Source organism: Triticum aestivum, chromosome 2D (assembly GCF_018294505.1).
Source record: "Triticum aestivum cultivar Chinese Spring chromosome 2D, IWGSC CS RefSeq v2.1, whole genome shotgun sequence".
Lineage (NCBI taxonomy): Eukaryota > Viridiplantae > Streptophyta > Magnoliopsida > Poales > Poaceae > Triticum > Triticum aestivum.
The window spans coordinates 572,079,876-572,091,163 of record NC_057799.1 but is presented as its reverse complement, the minus strand read 5'-3'; the positions used below and the strand labels follow the sequence as shown (position 1 = coordinate 572,091,163).

General features: G+C 42.3%; 1 long non-coding RNA gene across 1 annotated transcript; it reads left to right on the top strand.

Annotated features, from left to right (window-relative positions):
• The first annotated feature begins 253 nt into the window (after positions 1–253).
• LOC123050059 (uncharacterized) lies at positions 254–2,436 on the top strand. The gene is made up of 3 exons (XR_006423699.1): positions 254–586; positions 707–768; positions 1,415–2,436. It is a non-coding gene; the product is annotated as an uncharacterized lncRNA (long non-coding RNA).
• Positions 2,437–11,288: the final 8,852 nt, after the last annotated feature.

The window sequence follows — 11,288 nt, the reverse complement described above, 5'->3', positions numbered from 1 at the left end:
CGCCTAAACTGTGGGCATGAAATGAATTGGAAAAGCACATGGGCCTGGGCAGACCAAATAATTGGCGCCCATCCAAACAGACGCTAGTACTCTAGTAGATTCCAAATCTTTGGTAGTGTGGGCTTGGGCTACGACCCAAAATTGCTAGCCGCCCCAGCCGATTGGCCCAAAGGCCCACAAAAAACCCTAGCATAGTCATATATATATCTCGACCTCTCCCGTCCCCCTTCCATCCTAGCCGCCGCCGCCGCCTCGCCCCCAAAATCTGGTGCTGCATCGCGCGTCCACAGCTCCCCCCCTCATGCGCCCACGAGAACCACATTCTCACCCCTACCTCTGCTCCACATGCTTCCTCGATCACCTATTCATGCCATCCATTAGCGAAGATCTACAGTCTTGCTTCACGCCGCTTCTCTGAGTACCGAATTGTGGCTTGTTGTCGGGGTGCCTTTTCTAACTTACACATCTTGGGTAGAGATAGCCGAAGCAACCACCCGCACCTTGGCGACATAAGTCTTGACACTCTAGCATCCAAGATAATCTCTGGCGACTTAATTTGGTGGTGCGGAAGAGGGATAGAGAAAAGGTAACTTCTCATACAAAGAAAGATGCAGATATTTGCGAGGTATATTGTGTTTATATTTGCTAACTAGATAATTTAGAGTTTTTTCTAGATGTATAATTAGTAAACTTAACTTGCCTATAGGCTATATATATGGAGAAATTGGGATGATCTTTAGTATGACGATGAGTGCTCTACAAGATCTGGTAATTTTATTCCTTTCCACTTTAGCTTGCTTGTTCTTGTTAACACTTGCCTAATCTAGTATATCATCCAATTGATTAAATAATTATCTTGAAATGTAATCAAATTAATTATGTTTTTTTGAAACTTAATCAAATTAATTATGTTCTATTCATTTGTATGGGTAACTGACTTCCATTACGACAAAACTATGTTTCACCCAATATTTTAATTTGTGGTCATGTGTATACTTATGTTATTTGCATACAAGTGTATGTTGCCTAGGTATTGATTTTGTTGTGTTGTCAATTACTTAGGTAGTTATCAGTCCAGTTATTTAACATTGGAGGAGAAATAAACTTCATCAAGGTTATACATAAATATTCTGAACTGAACATTGTTGTAAAACACTGAACGTCTGGATTCCTATATTAACTTATAGCTTCACCCTTGAATATGGTGAATTAAGAATTTACACTAATATAGGTCATGCTAGGTTGTTTATTTCATTAACAAATAGCATGATCTTGGATGTAGGAGTGTCATGATCTTCGGCCAAAATTTCAGAACCGATTCTTATTTTTTACCACAAGTTATTTTAGTTCTAATATAGGGGTGCACATCATCATTTTACTAAAATGTGTGCTTGTGCAATATTTCTGTGGTTAGACTGTCTCAACGGATGCTTGTGCCATATTTCTACGATTAGATTGTATCAGTGGGCTACAGTATGCTTATTATGGATTCTGAGGAAGCTGGTTCAAAGAAGGAAAGGAATGAGGAATATTCCATAAACTGTCTCCCAAGAGAGCTCATCGAGCGGATATTTTTTCGGCTTCTGGTGAGCACTTTATTGGTGTGTGTTGGTGTTTGTACGCGCTGGAAAAACTTGATCCCAATTTTGGGATCCCAATTTTGTCACATCACACCTGAAGCATGCATCCCATTATTCCCTCATATTCTTCCAACAAGATTATGTTGCAGGAAAACATTACCCGAGTGATGCTATTCTAATTGATAAAGCTTGGTCACAATCAACATATGCAGTGCCAACCATTGACCCTGATGATTTCCTGTGTGGTTCATGTAATGGGATTATTTGCTTATACACAAAGACATCAACAATCAAGATAGCTAACCTTGCAACTGGCGAATGTCTGCATCTTGAGAAACCTATAAAGAATTTGAGTGGCGACCAATTCTTGTTCTATAGTTTTGGGTTTCACCCTTTGACAAGAGAATACAAAATTACACACTTGGGTGACTATGTTGAGGGCCGTCCCGAGAATGGAGACAAATTCACCATCATTCAAGTTTACAGGCTTGGTGATGAGAAATGGAAAGACATCAGAACCCCAGAAGCCTTAAGCTTGAGTTGCGTCAAAAACTCTGGACTAATCAATGTTGGCGGAACAATGTATTGGTTAACTAATGATATGGCAACTAACTGGAAGCATGTTGTTATGTGCTTTGATCTCGGCGAAGAAGCTTTTGCACGGATAGAACTGCCAACATCCGTACTTGAAAATAGTGTTTATGGTGGTCCCCGTAGGTACAGGATGAGAGAGATAGATGGGAAAATATGTATAGCAACCGCTCAAACCTGGCACAAAGTTATTTATGGTAAGCTGCAGATCTGGACACTTGACAACAAGGTCGAGCAAAGTTGGAGCCAGAAGTACAATATGTTGGGGAATGTAGTGATTTTAAAAAATTTCCTATGCACACGCAAGATCATGGTGATGCATAGCAACGAGAGGGGAGAGTGTGTCCACGTACCCTCGTAGACCGAAAGCGGAAGCGTTAGCACAACGCGGTTGACGTAGTCGTACGTCTTCACGATCCGACCGATCAAGTACCGAACGCACGGCACCTCTGAGTTCTGCACACGTTCAACTCGATGACGTCCCTCGAACTCCGATCCAGCCGAGTGTTGAGGGAGAGTTTCGTCAGCACGACGGCGTGGTGACGATGATGATGTTCTACCGACACAGGGCTTCGCCTAAGCACCGCTACGATATTATCGAGGTGGATTATGGTGGAGAGGGGACCGCACATGGCTAAGAGATCCAAGGGATCAATTGTTGTGTCTCCAAGGGGTGCCCCCCTCCCCGTATATAAAGGAGTGGAGGAGGGGGAGGGCCGGCCCTCTCTATGGCGCGCCCTAGGAGGAGTCCTACTCCCACCGGGAGTAGGATTCCCCCCCTTTCAAGTAGTAGGAGTAGGAGTCAAGGAAAGGGGAGAGAGAAGAGAAGGAAGGAGGGGCCGCAGCCCCTCCCCCTAGTCCAATTCGGACTAGGCCTTGGGGGGCGCGCAGCCTCTCCTCTCTCTTTCCCCTAAAGCCCAATAAGGCCCATATACTCTCCGTCGAATTCCCGTAACTCTCCGGTACTCCGAAAAATACCCGAATCACTCGGAACCTTTCCGATGTCCGAATATAGTCGTCCAATATATCGATCTTTACGTCTCGACCATTTAGAGACTCCTCGTCATGTCCCCGATCTCATCTGGGACTCTGAACTACCTTCGTACATCAAAACACATAAACTCATAATATAACCGTCATCGAACTTTAAGCGTGCGGACCCTACGGGTTCGAGAACAATGTAGACATGACCGAGACACGTCTGCGGTCAATAACCAATAGCGGAACCTGGATGCTCATATTGGCTCCCACATATTCTACGAAGATCTTTATCGGTCAAACCGCATAACAACATACGTTGTTCCCTTTGTCATCGGTATGTTACTTGCCCGAGATTCGATCGTCGGTATCTCAATACCTAGTTCAATCTCGTTACCGGCAAGTCTCTTTACTCGTTCCGTAATACATCATCCCGCAAATAACTCATTAGTTGCAATGCTTGCAAGGCTTATAGTGATGTGCATTACTGAGTGGGCCCAGAGATACCTCTCCGACAATCGAAGTGACAAATCCTAATCTCGAAATACGCCAACCCAACAAGTACCTTCGGAGACACCTGTAGAGCACCTTTATAATCACCCAGTTACGTTGTGACGTTTGGTAGCACACAAAGTGTTCCTCCGGTAAACGGGAGTTGCATAATCTCATAGTCATAGGAACATGTATAAGTCATGAAGAAAGCAATAGCAGAATACTAAACAATCAAGTGCTAAGCTAACGGAATGGGTCAAGTCAATCACATCATTCTCCTAATGATGTTATCCCGTTAATCAAATGACAACTCATGTCTATGGCTAGGAAACATAACCATCTTTGTTCAACGAGCTAGTCAAGTAGAGGCATACTAGTGACACTCTGTTTGTCTATGTATTCACACATGTATTATGTTTCCGGTTAATACAATTCTAGCTTGAATAATAAACATTTATCATGATATAAGGAAATAAATAATAACTTTATTATTGCCGCTAGGGCATATTTCCTTCAGTCTCCCACTTGCACTAGAGTTAATAATCTAGTTCACATCACCATGTGATTTAATACCAATAGTTCACATCACCATGTGACCAACACCCAAAGGGTTTACTAGAGTCAATAATCTAGTTCACATCGCTATGTGATTAACACCCAAAGAGTACTAAGGTGTGATCATGTTTTGCTTGTGAGAGAAGTTTAGTCAACGGGTCTGCCACATTTAAATCCGTATGTATTTTGCAAATTTCTATGTTAACAATGCTCTGCATGGAGCTACTCTAGCTAATTGCTCCCACTTTCAATATGTATCCAGATTGAGACTTAGAGTCATCTGTATCAGTGTTAAAACTTGCATCGACGTAACCCTTTACGACGAACCTTTTTGTCACCTTCATAATCGAGAAACATATCCTTATTCCACTAAGGATAATTTTGACCGCTGTCCAGTGATCTACTCCTAGATCACTATTGTACTCCCTTGCCAAAATTAGTGTAGGGTATACAATAGATCTGGTACACAGGAAGGCATACTTTATAGAACCTATGGCTGAGGCATAGGGAATGACTTTCATTCTCTTTCTATCTTCTGCCGTGGTCGGGTTTTGAGTCTTACTCAATTTCACACCTTGTAACACAGGCAAGAACTCTTTCTTTGACTGTTCCATTTTGAACTACTTCAAAATCTTGTCAAGGTATGTACTCATTGAAAAAACTTATCAAGCGTCTTGATCTATCTATATAGATCTTGATGCTCAATATGTAAGCAATTTCACCGAGGTATTTCTTTGAAAAACTCCTTTCAAACACTCCTTTATGCTTTGCAGAATAATTCTACATTATTTCCGATCAACAATATACTTATCAGAAATGCTGTAGTGCTCCCACTCACTTTCTTGTAAATACAGGCTTCACCGCAAGTTTGTATAAAACTATATGCTTTGATCAACTTATCAAAGCGTATATTCCAACTCTGAGATGCTTGCACCAGTCCATAGATGGATCGCTGGAGTTTGCTTATTTTGTTAGCACCTTTAGGATTGACACAACCGTCTGGTTGCATCATATACAACTCTTTTTTAATAAATCCATTAAGGAATGCAGTTTTGTTTATCCATTTGCCAGATTTCATAAAATGCGGCAATTGCTAACATGATTCGGACAAACTTAAGCATAGATACGAGTGAGAAACTCTCATCGTAGTCAACACCTTGAACTTGTCGAAAACCTTTTGCGACAATTCTAGCTTTGTAGATGTAACACTACTATCAGCGTCCGTCTTCCTCTTGAAGATCCATTTAATCTCAGTGGCTCTCCGATCATTGGGCAAGTCAATCAAAGTCCATACTTTGTTCTCATACATGGATCTCATCTCAGATTTCATGGCCTCAAGCCATTTCGCGGAATCTGGGCTCATCATCGCTTCCTCATAGTTCGTAGGTTCGTCATGGTCAAGTAACATGACCTCCAGAACAGGATTACCGTACCACTCTGGTGCGGATCTCACTCTGGTTTACCTACGAGGTTCGGTAGTAACTTGATCTGAAGTTACATGATCATCATCATTAGCTTCCTCACTAATTGGTGTAGTAGTCATAGGAACAGATTTCTGTGATGAACTACATTCCAATAAGGGAGCAGGTACAGTTACCTCATCAAGTTCTACTTTCCTCCCACTCACTTCTTTCGATAGAAACTCCTCTCTAGAAAGGATCCATTCTTAGCAACGAATATCTTGCTTTCGGATCTGTGATAGAAGGTGTACCCAACTGTCTCCTTTGGGTATCCTATGAAGACACATTTCTCTGATTTGGGTTTGAGCTTATCAGGATGAAACTTTTTCTTATAAGCATCGCAACCCCAAACTTTAAGAAACAACAACTTTGGTTTCTTGCCAAACCACAGTTGACACGGTGTCGTCTCAAGGGATTTAGATGGTGCCCCTTTTTTACGTGAATGCAGTTGTCTCTAATGCATAACCCCAAAACTATAGTGGTAAATCGGTAAGAAACATCAGAGATTGCACTATATCCAATAAAGTATGGTTATGACGTTCGGACACACCATTATGCTGTGGTGTTCCAGGTGGCGTGAGTTGCGAAACTATTCCGCATTGTTTCAAATGAAGACCAAACTCGTAACTCAAATATTCTCCTCTACGATCAGATCGTAGAAACTTTATTTCTTGTTACGATGATTTTCCACTTCACTCTGAAATTATATGAACTTTTCAAATGTTTCAGACTTATGTTTCATCAAGTAGATATACCTATATCTGCTCAAATCATCTGTGAAGGTCAAAAAATAACAATACCCACTGTGAGCCTCAATATTCATCGAACCACATACATCAGTATGTATGATTTCCAACAAATCTGTTGCTCGCTCCATTGTTCCGGAGAACGGCGTTTTAGTCATCTTGCCCAAGAGGCATGGTTCGCAAGCATCAAGTGATTCATAATCAAGTGATTCCAAAAGCCCATCAGCATGGAGTTTCTTCATGCGCTTTACACCAATATGACCTAAATGGCAGTGCCACAAATAAGTTGCACTATCATTATTAACTTTGCATATTTTGGCTTCAATATTATGAATATGTGTATCACTACGATCGAGATCCAACGAACCATTTTCATTGGGTGTGTAACCATATAAGGTTTTATTCATGTAAACGGAATAACAATTATTCTCTAACTTAAATGAATAACCGTATTGCAATAAACATGATCAAATCATATTCATGCTCAACGCAAACACCAAACAACATTTATTTAGGTTTAACACTAATCCCGAGAGCATATGGAGTGTGCGATGATGATCATATCAATCTTGGAACCACTTCCAATACACATCATCACTTCATCCTTAACTAGTTTTTGTTCATTTTGCAACTCCTGTTTTGAGTTACTACTCTTTAGCAACTGAACCAGTATCAAGTACCGAGGGGCTGCTATAAACACTAGTAAAGAACACATCAATAACATGTATATCAAATATACTTTTGTTCACTTTGCCATCCTTCTTATCCGCCAATTATTTGGGGTAGTTCCGCTTCCAGTGACCAGTCCTTTTTGCAGTAGAAACACTCAGTCTCAGGCTTAGGTCCAAACTTGGGCTTCTTCACTTGAGCAGCAACTTACTTGCCGTTCTTCTTGAAGCTCCCCTTCTATCCCTTTGCCCTTTTCTTGAAACTAGTGGTCTTGTTAACCATCAATACTTGATGCTCTTTCTTGATTTCTACCTTCGCCGATTTCAGCATCGCGAAGAGCTTGGGAATTACTTTCGTCATCCCTTGCATATTATAGTTCATCACGAAGTTCTAGTAACTTGGTGATAGTGACTAGAGAATTATGTTAATTACTATCTTATCTGGAAGATTAACTCCCACTTGATTCAAGCAATTGTAGTACCCAGACAATCTGAGCACATGCTCACTGGTTGAGCTATTCTCCTCCATCTTGTAGGCAAAGTACTGTCAGAGGTCTCATACCTCTCGACACGGGCATGAGTATGAAATACCAATTTTAACTCTTGGAACATCTTATATGCTCCGTGGCGTTCAAAAACAATTTTTGAAGTCCCGATTCTAAGCCGTAAAGCATGGTGCACTTAACTATCAAGTAGTCATCATACCGAGCTTTTGTCAAAACGTTCATAACGTCTGGATCTGCTCCTGCAATAGGTCTGCCACCTAGCGGTGCATCAAGGACATAATTTTTCTGCGCAGCAATGAGGATAAACCTCAGATCACGGATCCAGTCCGCATCATTGCTACTAACATCTTTCAACTTAGTTTTCTCTAGGAACATATATAAAAAATTAAACGGGGAGCAACATCGCGAGCTATTGATCTACAACATAGATATGCTAATACTACCAGGACTAAGTTCATGATAAATTTAAGTTCAATTAATCATATTACTTAAGAACTCCCACTTAGATAGACATCCCTCTAATCCTCTAAGTGATCACGTGATCCATATCAACTAAACCATGTCCGATCATCACGTGAGATGGAGTAGTTTCAATGGTGAACATCACTATGTTGATCATATCTACTATATGATTCACGCTCGACCTTTCGGTCTCAGTGTTCCGAGGCCATATCTGTTATATGCTAGGCTCGTCAAGTTTAACCTGAGTATTCCGCGTGTGCAACTGTTTTGCACCCGTTGTATTTGAACGTAGAGCCTATCACACCCGATCATCACGTGGTGTCTCAGCACGAAGAACTTTCGCAACGGTGCATACTCAGGGAGAACACTTGTACCTTGATAATTTAGTGAGAGATCATCTTATAATATTACCGTCAATCAAAGCAAGATAAGATGCATAAAAGATAAACATCACATGCAATCAATATAAGTGATATGATATGGCCATCATCATCTTGTGCTTGTGATCTCCATCTCCGAAGCACCGTCATGATTTCCATCGTCACCGGCATGAAACCATGATCTCCATCATCTTGATCTATATCAATGTGTCGTCACATGGTCATCCGCCAACTATTGCTCTTGCAACTATTGCTATCGCATAGCGATAAAGTAAAGCAATTATTTGGCGCTTGCATCTTATGCAATAAAGAGACAATCATAAGGCTTCTGTCAGTTGCCGATAACTTCAACAAAACATGATCATCTTATACAACAACTTATATCTCATCACATCTTGACCATATCACATCACAACATACCCTGCAAAAACAAGTTAGACGTCCTCTACTTTGTTGTTGCAAGTTTTACGTGGCTGCTACGGGCTGAGCAAGAACCGTTCTTACCTACGCATCAAAACCACAACGATAGTTCGTCAAGTTAGTGTTGTTTTAACCTTCTCAAGGACCGGGCGTAGCCACACTCAGTTCAACTAAAGTTGGAGAAACTAGCACCCGCTACTCACCTGTGTGCATAGCACGGCGGTAAAACCAGTCTCGCGTAAGCGTACACGTAATGTCGGTCCGGGCCGCTTCATCCAACAATACCGCCGAACCAAAGTGTGACATGCTGGTAAGCAGTATGACTTGTATCGCCCACAACTCACTTGTGTTCTACTCGTGCATATAACATTAACGCATAAAACTTGGCTCGGATGCCACTGTTGGGGAACGTAGTGATTTCAAAAAAATTCCTATGCACACGCAAGATCATGGTGATGCATAGCAACGAGAGGGGAGAGTGTGTCCACGTACCCTCGTAGACCGAAAGCGGAAGTGTTAGCACAACGCGGTTGATGTAGTCGTACGTCTTCACGGTCCGACCGATCAAGTACCGAACGCACGGCACCTCCGAGTTCTGCACACGTTCAACTCGATGACGTCCCTCGAACTCCGATCCAGCCGAGTGTTGAGGGAGAGTTTCGTCAGCACGACGGCGTGGTGACGATGATGATGTTCTACCGACACAGGGCTTCGCCTAAGCACCGCTACGATATTATCGAGGTGGATTATGGTGGAGGGGGGACCGCACACGGCTAAGAGATCCAAGGGATCAATTGTTGTGTCTCCAAGGGGTGCCCCCCTCCCCGTATATAAAGGAGTGGAGGAGGGGGAGGGCCGGCCCTCTCTATGGCGCGCCCTAGGAGGAGTCCTACTCCCACCGGGAGTAGGATTCCCCCCCCTTCCAAGTAGTAGGAGTAGGAGTCAAGGAAAGGGCAGAGAGAAGAGAAGGAAGGAGGGGGCGCAGCCCCTCCCCCTAGTCCAATTCGGACTATGCCTTGGGGGGGCGCGCAGCCTCTCCTCTCTCTTTCCCCTAAAGCCCAATAAGGCCCATATACTCTCCGGCGAATTCCCGTAACTCTCCGGTACTCCAAAAAATACCCGAATCACTCGGAACCTTTCCGATGTCCGAATATAGTCGTCCAATATATCGACCTTTACGCCTCGACCACTTCGAGACTCCTCGTCATATCCCCGATCTCATCTGGGACTCCGAACTACCTTCGGTACATCAAAACACATAAACTCATAATATAACCGTCATCGAACTTTAAGCGTGCGGACCCTACGGGTTCGAGAACAATGTAGACATGACCGAGACACGTCTCCGGTCAATAACCAATAGCGTAACCTGGATGCTCATATTGGCTCCCACATATTCTACGAAGATCTTTATCGGTCAAACCGCATAACAACATACGTTGTTCCCTTTGTCATCGGTATGTTACTTGCCCGAGATTCGATCGTCGGTATCTCAATACCTAGTTCAATCTCGTTACCGGCAAGTCTCTTTACTCGTTCCGTAATACATCATCCCGCAACTAACTCATTAGTTGCAATGCTTGCAAGGCTTATAGTGATGTGCATTACTGAGTGGGCCCAGAGATACCTCTCCGACAATCGAAGTGACAAATCCTAATCTCGAAATACGCCAAACCAACAAGTACCTTCGGAGACACCTGTAGAGCACCTTTATAATCACCCAGTTACGTTGTGACATTTGGTAGCACACAAAGTGTTCCTCCGGTAAACGGGAGTTGCATAATCTCATAGTCATAGGAACATGTATAAGTCATGAAGAAAACAATAGCAGAATACTAAACGATCAAGTGCTAAGCTAACGGAATGGGTCAAGTCAATCACATCATTCTCCTAATGATGTGATCCCGTTAATCAAATGACAACTCATGTCTATGGCTAGGAAACATAACCATCTTGGATCAACGAGCTAGTCAAGTAGAGGCATACTAGTGACACTCTGTTTGTCTATGTATTCACACATGTATTATGTTTCCGGTAAATACAATTCTAGCATGCATAATAAACATTTATCATGATATAAGGAAATAAATAATAACTTTATTATTGCCTCTAGGGCATATTTCCTTCACAATATTCACACAGCAGGTTACATCGCGGGTCCAAATTTGTCTTATGGGGATAAGTTATTGATGCAAAGAAATGATAGTAGGCTATTTTCTCATGATTTGCATGGGAAAGAAGGGAATATCGAGCCTATGATATTAAACATGATGAGGTTGACAGACTTTAGCCCAGTTTTAGATTTTAGCCCTCGCAAGCCGGACAATATGCAATCCTACATCTATGTGGAATCACTTGTACGCTTAGATGTATACAGAAAAGGAGGCATTGTGCGTAAGCCAAAAAAGAGGGAAGTTTGGAAATTAAAGAAGTGGAAGCCTTGCGAGGAC